The sequence below is a fragment of the Ornithorhynchus anatinus genome, chromosome 16 (genome assembly GCF_004115215.2).
Source record: "Ornithorhynchus anatinus isolate Pmale09 chromosome 16, mOrnAna1.pri.v4, whole genome shotgun sequence".
In the NCBI taxonomy this organism is placed as follows: Eukaryota; Metazoa; Chordata; class Mammalia; order Monotremata; family Ornithorhynchidae; genus Ornithorhynchus; species Ornithorhynchus anatinus.
The window spans coordinates 14,600,752-14,615,619 of record NC_041743.1 but is presented as its reverse complement, the minus strand read 5'-3'; the positions used below and the strand labels follow the sequence as shown (position 1 = coordinate 14,615,619).

General features: G+C 41.5%; 1 long non-coding RNA gene across 1 annotated transcript in view; it reads right to left on the bottom strand.

Moving 5' to 3' along the window:
- Positions 1-215: 215 nt before the first annotated feature.
- LOC114817461 overlaps positions 216-14,868 on the bottom strand; it is a 153,081-nt gene continuing 138,428 nt past the window's right edge. Inside the window, exons 3-4 of the long non-coding RNA XR_003765320.2 lie at positions 985-1,046; positions 216-825 (exon numbers count right to left, since the gene is read on the bottom strand). This is a non-coding gene — a long non-coding RNA (uncharacterized LOC114817461). The remainder of the gene's footprint in view (positions 826-984; positions 1,047-14,868) is intronic.

The following is a 14,868-nucleotide window of genomic DNA, read 5'->3' as shown; positions in this document are numbered from 1 at the left end:
CCTTCCCTGACTAAGCCCCTGTTTTCTCTTCTCCCACTCTCTTCTGCATCACCCTGACTCACTCCCTTTATTCACCCACCCCCCAACCCCACAGCACTTACAAACATATCTGTAATTCATTTATTTATATAGGCGTTTCTCTTCCCCCACTCCCACTAGAATGTGAGCTCTTTGTGGACAGGGAATGGTCTGTTTACTGTTACATCGTACTTAGTGCTTAGTACAGTGCTCTGCACACAGTAAGCACTCAATAAATGTGATCGACTGAATGAATGGATGAGGAAGAGGTCTCGTCCATTCCCCGCCCCCGCAATCCACGCCTATCTTCAAACAGACTCCGTCTCTGCAGTCTCTTCCGGTGGTCACCTCTGGACAAAAGTCCTACCTCCTTCTTTCACGGTGCTGCCTCAATCAATCAATCAATCAGTTGTATTTATTGAGTGCTTACTTTGTGCAGAGCACTGTACTAAGTCTTGGAGACTACAACACAACATTATAACGGACATGTTCCCCGCCCAGTTTACAGTCTAGAGCCTCCTGATCTGAAAGTTGGGCAAAATTGTAATTTAAATACTCAGAAAGAACAGAAGGCACAATAAACCAGTCTTCTATGGAATCATCTTGAAGGAGTCCACCCGATTAATGGCGCCTGAGCAAAATTGTCAGTCCACTGTGGAAGCCTTCTAAAACCTAGAGAGAGAGAGAGATTATTCCCGAAACTTATCAACTCCAGAGTTGCCTTCGGGTGATACTGTAAAAGATTTATTTCAAGCTTTGTTGGTTCAGGTGACCTGGTTGTTGTTTAAGGCTGGAATTGTCCATGTTCTGAAATGAGGAACAAAAGTATTATCCAAAACCTTCAAACAGATCTTTGAATGCAGAGCACCTCAAAAAAAGATAATTCAGGAAGAAGTTCCAGGTTCTTTTTCTTTTGAGTAAAAAACAATCATTCTTCCAGAAAAACTAGGTTGACAGTTGACTTACCATTCCAAGCCAGTCCTTCCTGAAAAATGAACCTTGTGAATTCAAATTCTGAAATACATCCCCTATAAGGAAAAAAAAAAAGATATTTAGATGTAAAGGCTGTATTTTTAGTCAGCACATCTATTGGAATTGAATACTTATTTTTATTGGTGGTGTGTATACAAATCATTCTAATAGTCTCATGCATCGCAGTTTTTCACATGAAGATTGAGCCAAGGTCTTTTAAAAATATTGAAACATTTGAATCCCTTATATTTGATCGAGCAAAAACACCTACATCATGAGCCAGGGGTATGACTTCATGACGTGAAAGCAAAATTAACACTGGCTAGTTGTAATGCTTAGAACAGAGGTGTTTAATATTGATTCCTAGCATTTTCCCTCCAATTCTTCCTTTCCTTTTTCTTAATACACCCATAAGATGGGGGAAGTAAAGGTTCAGAGAAAGTCAAATAGATGGAGGCTTTAGAAATGAAACTTGGATAGTTTTAATTTTGAAAATAAGGTTTAAGTAAAAATAAGATTGCATAATGATCTTTTGGGAAATGGATTTCAGGGTTCACGCTTTACAGGTCTGAGATGCTTGGATTGCTTAATGTGTGAGTGACAAAAAATTTTCTACAGTAATCAGTGAAAGACCAATGTCTCTTTATTCCATGTTGAACTGAGCCTATGCCATGTCCTCTTGGAAAGGAAAGCAAACAGTGTAGTATCTTGAAGAAACAAACCAAGAATGAGAAATTGATTTCTCTGTAGGCAGAGGTATTGGAGTAGTGGATAGAGCACAGGCCTGGGAGTCACTCCTGGTTCTGCCTCTTGTCTGCTGTGTGCTCCTGGGCATGTCACTTTACTTCTCTATGCCTCAGTGACCTCATCTGTAAAATGGGGAGTAAGATTGTGAGCCCCTTGCCAGACAGAGACTATGTCCAACCTGATTAACTTGTATCCACCCCAGTGCTTAATGTGAGCCCCATGTGGGTCAAGGGACTGTCTCCAACCCAATTTGTATCGAATAATAATAATGTTGGTATTTGTTAAGCATTTACTATGTGCAGAGCACTGTTCTAAGCGCTGGGGGATACAAGGTGATCAGGTTGTCCCACGTGGGGCTCACAGTCTTCATCCCCATTTTACAGATGAAGTAACTGAGGCACAGAGAAGTTAAGTGACTTGCCCACAGTCACACAGCTGACAGGTGGCAGAGTGGGATTCGAACCCATGACCTCTGACTACCCCAGCGCTTACTTAGTACAATGCCTGACACAGAGTAAGTGCTTAACAAATACCACAATTATCATTATTATTCATTATTATTTCCTGTGCCACAGTTACCTCATTTATAAAATGGGGGTTGAGACTGTGTGCCTATTGTAGGACAGGGACTGCGTCCATCCTCATTTTCTTGTCTCCTCCCCCTTAGTACAGTACCTGGAACACAGTGAGTGCTCAATAAATGCTATTGAATGAATGAATAAATAAGTGCTTACCATGAACCATTATTATTATTATCATTATTAGGTATGTCAAACGGATGATAAGTCATCAGGAGACGAGGAGGAGGCAGAGATCAAATCTTGGAAATATGCTGGAAAAGCACATCAAATTACCCTGAAATTGTGGATAGGGGACACAGCCTATGAGGAGGGGCTAATTGTTTCTGCACAGAAATTTATCTTACATTGTATTTTCATAAATCCTTTCCAAAGAAGAGGAAATGGATTTTGGTTAACATGCAACTTCTCAAGGGTGAAGATGATAATGTTAATAATAATGATAAAAATAATGATACTGGTAGAGGTTAAACCATTATATGTGCCAAATTTTGTACTAAGCACTGGGGTAGATATGAGATCATCTCTTCTATTTAGAGATATCTAAATAGAAGGGGGACTGGGTACTGAATTCCCGTTTTCATTAAAAAACAACTGAGGCCCAGATAAGTTCAATGACTTGCCTAAGGTCACACAACTGTCAAGTGGCAGAACCTGGATTAGAACCCAGTCCCCTGATTCTCAGGCCTGTAATCTTTCCACTTGGCCACACTGCTTGTCAGCACTGAAGAGGTGAGGCACACTGTGTTGGAAGGAGCAAAATTCAATGTGTCATCTGCATTCTCCAAGGACTCCCCATATTGTGTTCTAAAATAATGATGACATTTGTTAATAATTATGGTATTTGGTTAAGCTCTGACTACGTGCCAGGCACAGTACTAAGCACTGGGGTGGATACAAGCACATTGGGCTGGACACAGTCCCTGCCCCATGTGGGATTCACTGTCTCAATCCCCATTTTACAGAAAGGTAACTGAGGCCCAGAGAAGTGAAGTGACTTGCCCAAGATCACACAGGATACATATGGCAAAGGCTGGATTAGAACCCATGTCCTCCGATTCCCAAACCCATGCTCTTGCCACTAGGCCACGCTGCTTCTCAAAATCAAAATCATCTACAAAATGGGTATTAAAACTGTGATCCCATGGGTTAGGTGGACATGGACTATGTCTACCCTACTTATCTTATCTGCCAAGGGCTTAGTATGTTGCCTGACACATAGTTAACACATAACAAATACCATAAAACAATAAGCAAACGAACAAAACAAACATGATCAAAGTCACTTTCATCACACCATTGCTTTGGATTGTCTGTGGTGGCCATTTTATTACTAAGTAGATTAAGCAGAACAGCAGGGTTTGTCATCCCACTATTCTTGCTCCTTCCACACTCCCAAAATTAGTTTGTTTCACTCTACTATCGTTCAGGCTCTCTTGACAAAATGGTGCTGAGGAAGTCATTTCCCCTCCCTGCCTCCACAATATTTCCATTTCTGGAAATGTATTATTCTTCGAAAAGTAGGCCAGAAGGAGAGCAATTGGAGATGTTTAATCAGAGTAAAATCAATTTTCATTAAATCTTTCAAAAGAAGCTAATGAAAAATAGGTCAATATGTAATTTTTTTAAATGGGATGATCACTTGGAGGTAAAAAAGAAGACACCCCAAAATAAAACTGAGCAGATGAGAGGAGCATATAACAAAAAGGGCATTTAAAAATATCAAACAAATGGCTAGCTAAAAACAAAATAAGATTTGCTGTTAGTCTTTCAAAGAGAAAACTTTTATAAGATGAAGAGAATGAAAATAGCTTCATTGCAGCTAATAACTCAATGTTGTTCCTTAATAGAAATGCCACTCTAAATAATCAAATATAGGCTAGAGATCTTATTTTACATTATCAAGTATAGCCAGTCTGTCTTAAAAGACTACATAATAATATATTTGTAGGTGGCTTCTTAATGCCTGACAAGCAATAAATGCCTGCAATTAAATGATAAATCCTCCTCGTACCACGCTTTTGTTTAAAGATACTCATACAACTTTTTCAGAAGGAAAATTTCCCCAAAAGAAACAAAATAAAATATGTAGAGGGATCCCAGGGTGGGATCCCAGAGAGGCAACATGGCGGTCCAGTAGAGGAGGATGCCAGTGGAAAATGTGATGTGGGGGTGATGGGTACTTGGAGAAATCTCACAGCCTGGGTAAGAGAGAGCAAAGGAAACAGGCACTTCTCAAAGGGACAGAAGGGTTGAGTTACAAGGTTTCTAATACTCAAATACCACCCACCCTAGAAAATGCTGTCGCTCTAGACTGTGAGCTCGTTTTGGGCAAGAATGTGTCTGTATGCTGTTATATCGTGCTCTCCAAGCGCCTAGTACAGTGATTTGCACACAGTAAGTGCTCAGTAAATACGATTGAATGAATGAATGAGTTTAGACTCCCTCTCTTAATGGTTTTTGGGCAACCCAAGCCCGATGGTGGGGAGATGAGGGGGATAGGAAGGAGAGGGTGAGGCTGGTTGACTCTAAGTCATTTGGTAAACTAAGTTTCTGACCCTTTTCACAGTCATCCTTCTACATGTTTGTTCAGGGCCATGTCAGAATTATCTGTAAACTCCAAAAGGGCAAGTGCCATTTCTGTTTAACTTGTTTTGCTAGTAGTTCAAGCACGTAGGAACTTAATCAATACTATCTGATGGAGAAGATAAGCTGTACCCGCCTATGAACTTGGAGAGAACAATTTAGAGATGAGTTGGGTCCCGAAACCTCAGGCTTCTTCTGGGTGACTGCTGAATACTTGCCTAATTTAGTGTCTTCTGCCCTTTCCCCATTGCCCCCGTCCACTATCCGTTGGCTCCGTCTTCCACTTTCTCATTCTCTCTCCCTTTCCCACCCTACTTCTCATACAATGTCTAGGGCTAATCCTTGTCCAATTTTCTGCTTTGTTTTCTTGCTCAATTTCTCCCCAATTTAAAAGCAATGAATAAAATGTAAAATTGAACCAAATGGCTAAATCAGAAAGTTTGCCTTTCTTAGTTAAAATAACTCTTCTTCCTCCACCCCCAGCAAAATATCTTTTTCCCCCTCACCAGTATCTACTGGGGCCGAGGGGCTGATGGTGGGGTGGAAGAAGAGAAAGTAAAGGGGGGGGGAACTGAGGAGGAAGAAGTGGGGATGAGATGCGGCATTGGCTAGGATTTTCCTATTTTTCATGCTTTCATTCCCCTATTTCAACTTTCCCAACAACTTTTGTTTTGTTATCCTAATGCCATTCAGGGACATCTCTTGTGACGTTGATGAATAAGTTCTTAGAAGCAACCTGGCTCAGTGGAAAGAGCACGGGTTTGGGAGTCAGAGGTCATGGGTTCTAATCCCGGCTCCGCCGCTTGTCAGCCGTATGACTTTGGACAAGTCACTTAACTTCTCTGGGCCTCGGTTACCTCATCTGGAAAATGGGGATTAGGACTGTGAGCCCCACGTGGGACAACCTGATCACCTTGTATCTCCCCCAGCGCTTAAAACAGTGCTTTGCACATAGTAAATGCTTAACAAATGTCATCATTATTATTTAATATTACAGTACTCTGCACATAGTAAGCACTCAATAAATATCATTGAGTACCATTGTGTTGGATGAATGACTCACCCAACTCGCTAAGATGGATGAATCAATTATATCATTAATGATATAAAGCAATCAGATGCCACTCTGATATATATGTAGAGGGAAAGGGCCTGGATTGCGGAAAATATATCAGTCAGTGGTATTTATTGAACACCTGTCATGTGAAGAGGACTGTACTTAAGCACCTGGGGAAGTACAATACGACAGAGTTGAAAGACATGTTCCCTGCCAACAAGGAGTTTACAGCCTAGAGATGGAGACAAATTGATTTATTGATTAGCCCAGTAGCCCTATGTGAGACAGGGGCTGTGTCACAGGGAAGCAGCATGGCTCAGTGGAAAGAGCCCGGGCTTGGGAGTCAGAGGTCATGGGTTCTAATTCCGGCTCCGCCGCTTCTCCGTTGTGTGACTTTGGGCAAGTCATTTCACTTCTCTGTGCCTCAATTCCCTCATCTGTAAAATGGGGATGAAGACTATGAGCCCCACGTGGGACAACCTGATCACCTTGTATCCCCCAGTGCTTAGAACAGTGCTTTGCACATAGTAAGCGCTTAACAAATACCATTATTATTATTATTATGGCTGATTATCTGTGTGTACCTCAGTGTTTAATACAATATTGGGCTTAATAAATACTGCTTTTATTATCACTGTTTATTTGGGGGCTAGAGCAGTGTGAGAGGATTAAGATCAAGTTTAATCTCCCACCTTTAATAGTTTGGGAGGAGAGGCATTCCTCTCAATCCCTCCCTCTCCCTAATCGAAGTCTAAATGTATGAGAAGTGAAGAGACCGCGGTTTAGGAAAACTTTAATGTTACCGGAAAAAAGTTACGCATATTTCTTGAATCCAGGCTAGTCTGTGGCTTTTGTTCATCACGTGCTTGGAAACATTAGTGTCGTCTTGCACCATAACTATTTCAAATAGGATCGTTTTACTAAACATTCATCTTTAAACATTAGGCATTTTATTAATGAGATAATAAGCAGATGGCCCTCAGTTGAGACATCAATCAAAAGGATTTCACACTGTAATTAATGATGCTTTGTTGGACTAGTGCCAAGAACCTATTTAACAGTTACAGCGCAGTCTTAGAAATCCAGGAAATAAGAGAATAAATGAAAGAATGAATTTTGCTTTCACAAATCCCTGAATGCTCTGAACTTTTAATGGAATAGTTTCACCGTATCACTGGTGACTGTCCCTCTTCTTATCCCATGTACAATTGCGAGTTTCAGTGTTTTTATCCATTCACTGCACAAAACTATTTTAATCTTTCAGATACTCTAGTCAAATGAATGGATTAGATTATGAAAAATGAATAAAATAGCCCTAAACTAATTCCTAGATAGAATTCTGGAAAAATGCTAGACTTCCACCTCACTGTCATGGCTCACTAGTAGTGATTAGGTAAATTATACCCAAAGGCAGATTTTTGAATTGTATTTCATTCCGATGACCTCTGAGGAATTCTCACTGTGAACATCCATGGGGGTGGTACTTGGAAAAATAAGTAGGAATTCTAAAAGTCTTGTGTGGGAGTCACCAGATGAGCTGCTATACGTCTGCTGTGCAACGTTAGGTAGGGAACATAACCTCTCTGGGCCACAGTTACCTCATCAGCAAAATGGGGATTAAGAGTGTGAGCCCCATGTGGGACAGGGACTGTGTCCAACTTGATTAACTCATACCTATCCCAGAGTTTAGAACAGTGCTCCGGGCATAATAAGCGCTTAACAAGTACCATGATTATTGTAATTATTATTAATAGTTCCATATTGCTTATTGTCTCATTTAGAGGACTTCCTGGCCTAGGAGGAACATGGCTGACAGGGCAAAGATGATAGGAGAGGCAGTACACGAACTATTATTTTTAACATCAGTTAAAAATTATATTTTAACATCAGTTAAAAATACGATAAGCTCCGTGGCCTATTGAAACGAGCATGGGCCTAGGTCCTTCACCACGTGTTTGCTGTGTGACCTTGGGCAAGCCACTTCACTTCTCTGTGCCTCAGTTACCTCATCTGTAAAACAGGGTTTCAATACCTATGCTCCTTCCCAATTAGACTGTGAGCTCTCTGTGGGACAGGGATTGGGTCTGACTTCATTATCTCTCATAATATCTTCTCCAGCACTCGAAACAGTGCTTGACACAAAGTAAGCACTTAGGTAAAATGATTATTATTTTTATCATCATTGTCATTAATCTGTTCCTTTATGCAGGTTCTTGGTCTTAAAGTTTCAGAAACAAGACTCATCCATCTCTGCCAAAGAAAAACTCATTCATCTTTCTGTGCCTATCAATTTTTAGATACTAATAATAATAATAATAATAATAATGTTGGTATTTGTTAAGTGCTTACTATGTGCCAAACACTGTTCTAAACCCTGGGGTAGATACAAGGTAATCAGGTGGTCCCACGTAGGGCTCACAGTCTTCATCCCCATTTTACAGATGAGATAACCAAGGCACAGAGATGTTAAGTGACTTGCCCAAGGTCACACAGCTGACAAGCGGTGGAGCGGGATTAGAACACATGACCTCTGACTCCCAAGCCCGGGCTTGATACGCTCCTCCCAGAACACAATCTCTCACACTCATTTTTTTATGTGACACAACAGTGAGATCCCAGAGAAGCAGTGTGGCTTGGTGGATAGAGCCCGGCCCTGGGAGTCAGAAGGACCTGGGTTCTAATCATGGTTCTGCCACTTGTCTGCTATGTGACATTGGGAAAGTCATTTCTCTTCCCTATAGCTCAGTTCCCTCATTTGTAAAATGGGGATTAAGACTGTGAGCCCTCTGTGGGACAGGGACTGTGTCCAACCTGACTAACTTGTATCTACCCCAGTGCTTAGTACAGTGCCTGGCACATAGTAAGCATTAAACGAATACCACAGTTGCATTCAGAATGTTATACCCTACTCTCCCAAGGGCTTAGTACAGTGCTCCGCACACAGTAAGTACTCAATAAATATTGATTGATTGACACCTCTGATAATAGCCTATTCCCTAGTATTCTAGCCCTAAATATGTAATTCAGTTTCTACATAAGGTGTCATGATAATAATAACAATGATTGTGGTATTTGTTAAGCGCTTACTATGTTCAGTGGTATTTATTGAGCGCTTACTTTGTGCAGAGCACTGTACTAAGCGCTTGGAATGTACAATTTGGCAACAGCTAGAGACAATCCCTGCCCAGTGACAGGCTCACAGCCAGGCTCTGTATTAGGCACTGGGGTGGATACAAGATAATCACTGGACCCAGTCCCTCTCCCACATGGGGCTCACAGTCTTAATCCCCCTTTTACAGATGAGGTAACTGAGGCACAGAGAAGTGAAGTGATTTTCCCGAAAGTCACACAGCAGCCAAGTGGTGGAGCCTGGATTAACACCCAAGTCCTTCTGACTCCCAGAAGTCACTTAACTTCTCTGTGCCTCAGTTACCTCATCTGTCAAATGGGGATTAAAACTGTGAGCCCCACGTGGGACAACCTGTTCACCTTGTATCCCCCAGCACTTAGAACAGTGCTTTGCACATAGTAAGCGCTTAACAAATACCACAATTTATTTTTTATTTTGATTATATTACTATTATTATTGTTCTCTCCCAAGTGCCTAATACAGTACTCAGCACAGTAAGCACTCAGTAAATACCACCAATTGATTGATTTGACTGTTCTCCCTCCTACTTAACCTGTGAACCCTATGTGGGGTAGGGCTGTTTCTGACCTGATCATCTAGTATCAGTGCTTAGGATAGTGCTTGTCATAGAATAAGTTCTTAACAAATAGCACAATTATAATTCTTAATCTTATTACCTGCACACAGACTCTCAGTAAATACTATCGATTGTTCACTTGGCTGGCATCAGAAGGGATTAGGCCAAGTAGACGAGATGACTATTCTCAGAGAACAATATGGGTCTTCAACCAAGATCTTCATGTTTGAGACAGAGAATGATTTAGGTTTTTACTTATCTCTCTCTTACTCCTCTCCTCACATCTGAGTAGCTTCAGGAGAGCCACTTACAGTTGGATAGGAGAATCAGGAGGTGGAATGTGGTGGGAAAAGGGGAGCTCCTGTATCATCCTTAAACAACTACATTGAATACACAAATATCAGTCAAAAATCATTCCCAAACCATCAGCAGTATCCAACTCTATTGCTATAAAAATGTGGTCCCCTCCATCGTTGTTTTATCAAGAAATGAGTGACTTCCTTCCCCAAAACCTTCATAAATAAAAAGAGATGGGGCAAAGGAGAAAATAGCACCAAGCACTACAAACTAAAAATAAGGCAACACAACATAGGACAGTGCTTTATGTGTGCAAAATTGTGTCCATTGTTGTTTTATCAGGAAATGAGTGACTTCCTTGCCCAAAACCTTCATAAATAAAAAGATATGGGCAAAGGAGAAAATAGCACCAGGCACTACAAACTAAAAATAAGACAACACGACATAGAACAGTGCTTTATGTGTGCAAAATTGTGTACAGGACTATAGATCCTCCATGGCCTTTTTCATCCACACACCCACTTATATCTGATTTGCCATCAACTGTGGCTTCCTGGAACGCGAAGCACAACTCTGAATATGTTAATTAACCTAATGAGTCAGATACTCTTAGTGTTGTTAAGACCCAAATGCTTTCTCAATCAATCGCTTTCTCATATCAAACCCTGTGCAAACGTAAGAAATCAGAGAATCACTTACTTGTTCTTGGTCTGCCCTTTTGGGATTGAGACTCAGAAACAGTGTCATGATAGCTTGAAGCTTAAGAAGTAGCCAAGTTTGTTTTAAACCTTGCTATTGCAACCTAAAACTGCATCTGAATTTCAGTCAAGGGACCTTCAAGGACTTTGAAAATTCTCCCACTCTTAATAGACGGAAATTTGGGGACAGCCATGTGTAGCCACGTGGAAAAATAACTATCCTAGTCACTGCATGCACTCTCTGAAACAGGATCACTGAAAATCCTGTTAAAGTGTAACCCGTTTAAGCTCTTCTCTGCTGGGTGTTTCCTTTCATCCTCACAGATGAGATTTTCTAATTGGCCACTCCCAGAGGATTTTCTCCTCTTCTCTTTGAGGGCACAAAGATCCAGGCACCCTGCAGGAAATGGTTGAATGGAACATGGTCAATTTAGAGCTCTGACTGTTGGAAATAAAGTTTAACCCCTATCCATATGCCAGCAGGAAGTCATTTAGGAGCAGAAAGCAACACACAGGGAAAATCACATTAATTGACCATCTGGAGAAAACAACAGTTGCTGAGTAGCCAAATTAAAGATAAACACCTTTACTTGGGTTCAGTGATTAGGTCTCATATCACTTTAGACAACTGAAAATCCATCCAATGTCTAAAAGGAAAAACAAAAACAAATTCAAAAAAATGTTTTTTATCCATTTTGGAAAGGTGAAAGTTTGAGGAGAAAAGCATTCCCCTTAAGAACACACTGAAAGCTGAGTTCAAGAACGGGAACCCTTCGACTCTCTCGAGGTCAGTCAATCATATTTATGAGTACTTACTGTGTGCAGAGTCCTGTCCTAAGCGCTTGGGGAGTACAACGTGACAGAGCCGGTGGACAAACTCCCAACCTACAAAGAGCTTACCATCAAGAGATTTTACAAGAACCTTTTGGTTTCCCAATGAGGGTTCCAGGAAGATTGTGGTTCGAGGCAGAATTAAAAGCAGGGACAAGTTCTCCAGATCAGTCACCATGGACTGAGATTAGAAACATGAGGGATCCCAGGTGTCGCTCAATAAAGAGTCGGTCAACTCGGGACCACAAGCAGAGTAGTCGATGTGGCATTAGGTTGCCGGAGGTAATGTCAGTTGGCCCAGTTTCTAATTTTCGTTGAGGGAAAATTCAACTGGAAGATTTAAACTTGAAATAGAGGGCCCAAACCTATTTGTAAGATGAACCAGATAAGGGAGGTAGGATTGGAAATACTTCAGGGTGGAAGTGTTTTTATAAAAGGGCTTTGCAGGAGTGAAGGTGGTTTGGCCAGATGAGGATGTGTTAAGGGTACAAACAATGATCTCTACTCGTGTATGTGAGATGAGGGAAGAGGGGAGATACTGAAGTGTGGAGATCAGTAAGGATGGATGTTATAGGAATTCTGCCCAGGACTGATTAGGACTTGTCCCTAGCCAAGGTTGGTTGTAAAAGGCAAAGGAAAAGGTGGATTCATGAAAATTAATGAGGAACAATTATGAGACCATAGATACCAACTGACTGTAGGAGTGTGGCTTAGTGGAAAGAGCACGGGTTTGGGAGTCAGAGGTCATGGGTTCTAATCCCAGCTCTGGCTCTTATCAGCTGTGAGACTTAGGACAAGTCACTTCGCTTCTCTGTGCCTCGGTTACCTCATCTGTGAAATGTGGATTAAGACGATGAGCCCCACGTGGGACAATCTGATTGCCTGTATCTACCCCAGCGCTTAGAGCAGTGCTCAGCAACATAGTAAGCGCTCAACAAATACCATTATTATTAAATGAAAGAGGGGAATCAATCATGAAACCGAGGTCATGAGCTGGTGGGAGGGGAGGGTTTGGGAGTGCTTGAAGTTGACCAAAAAGGTGGAACAGAAGATGTAGAGCACTGCTTTGGACATTTGAAGGTGTCAGTGAGTTAGCCACATGAAGATATCACGAAGATGGAAGAAAATATATGAGATGATTGATTAGTTGAGAATTTATAATGATTATCTGAATGGGGGAGGAAGTGAAAAACACATTTTTAAAACTGCAACGTCGATAGTCTGAGTTCTCTGAGAGAGCAAGTACAGAAGGAGTGGAATTAAAGACCACCCACAGAGGCACTGGACAGATGAGCACTATAGATGAAGTTTTCCTTTTACATGTTTTCTGTGTTACCTTGGGCAAGTCACTTGATTTTGATACACCTCAAAAAAATGGGATTAAGACCGTGAGCCCCGTGTGGGACAAAGTCTGTGTCCAACGTGGTTAACTTGCATCTATTTGCTTGTGTCTACCCCGGAAATTAGTACAGTGCTTGGCACATCGTAAGCAAAAACCATTCAAAAAAAAAAAAAAGCCCAGGTAATTTGGTGGGAGACGAGCAATGACATTCATTCACTCATATTTATTGTATGCTTTACTGTGTGCAAATCACTGTAGTAAGCGCTTGGGAGAGTACCAAGTTATGAAATCTGCTGGCTGGAGCCAGGATTTATAAGCTATTCACATTTATCGCTATTGAGTTTAGGGATCCTCCTTTCCTAATTCTGAAGACTTTGAACAAAATAGTGTCCCTGTGGCCCATAGGACCCCATGAGGTTCAGATAGAGATCATCCAGAGAGAGGAAGAAGAGTTGTATGAGGAAATAGATCCAGAGGAGCAAACGGTCGAGCAGCTGAGGCTGAGAGTTGGCACTGAGAAAACCTTGGCAACTCCGTGCCTCCGACAGAAGGAGACACCAACCTCTAGTAATATATCATTTCATTGGGTGGTCGGGATGAGATCTTGGCATTGAACAGTCTCACATATCATGCACCATAACTTCAGTCCAGGTGGTGTTTAGTGAAAGCAGGTCAATCGTTTGGGAACTGTGAAAAAACTTCAGATTTATTCCAGGCCTTCTCAAATCACCCCCAGAACTCACACTCGAGAATTTCGGTTTAATTCGGGAGAGGGAGCAAAAGTGGAGAGACGCTAAATGGAATCTCTTTCACTTCAATAAATAAACAAGCTGTCTTGGGCCTGAGCATATGTCTCTGTGTAAATCATACAGTTCAGCCATGTGGAGGAAACGAGGCAGCTTAGTAGGGAAAAGAAGGAAAGAAAGAGTTCACGCCTCTCTGGTCCAGAGCGAAAAAACTGCTCTGTTTCTGATTGGATGGACTGCTCCTGAGTCTTTTGGTTAGGCCTGTCTCCTCCCAGAACCTTCCAGTCTCTCCGATAATGTCGGTTCACAGTATCCTGGAAAATGTATTCCCAGGAAAGAAAGGATTCCAGACATTGGCTTCCTACGCTTCCCAGCCCTTTTGGTCCCAGTTTTGATTCACTCTAGGGAAGTCTTCTTAAATAGGTATATTTTTCCACGTTGATTTACTTTTCTCCATCCACCTGGCTCCACCACGTGTCTCCTGTATGACCTTGGGTGAGTCACCTAACTTCTCTGTGCCCCAGTTACCTCATCTGTAAAAAATGGGGATTAGAAATGTGAAATGAACTTTTTCCAACCTGATAAACTTCCATCTACTCCAACACTTAGAACCGTGCTTGGGACATAGTAAGCGCTTATCAAGTACAGAAATTATTATTATTATTACTCTGCTTGATGCATCTCTCTCTCTCTCATTCTGGAATAATATTTGTGGTATTTAAGTGCTAACTGTGGGCTCAGTGCTATACTAAGCACTGTGTTAGATGCAAGATAATCCAAGTTTCCTGTCTCACATGAGCCTGAGTCTTTGGGAGAAGGAGAACAGGCATTGATTCCCTGTTTTACAGATGAGGAAACTGAGACACGGAGAAGTTAAGTGATTTGCCCAAGGTCAGACAGTGGTGGAGAGGTCATTAAAACCCAAGTCTCATTACTCTCCGGCTCCGTGATCTTTCCACTAGGCCCATTGCTTCTCTGATTTTTTTTTATTTTTTTATTTTTTTACTCTACCCAGAGATTATAGAACTGTCTGCTTCTCGGGTGAACAATGCTCTGTCATAGCCATTCTATGAATGATCTCACATAATGTCATAGGAGGCAATTGCATATTTTAGTCATACGGCAAATAATTTAATAGTAGTCAATGGAAAATAGTTGGTTTCTCCCGATCAATGTGGCCTCCAGTCCTTGTCCTTTCTTATCTTCTGCTGCCGAGTCATCTCCAATCCATAGCCACTCCATGGACATCTCTCCCAGAACACCCCACTCTCCATCTGCAATCATTCTGG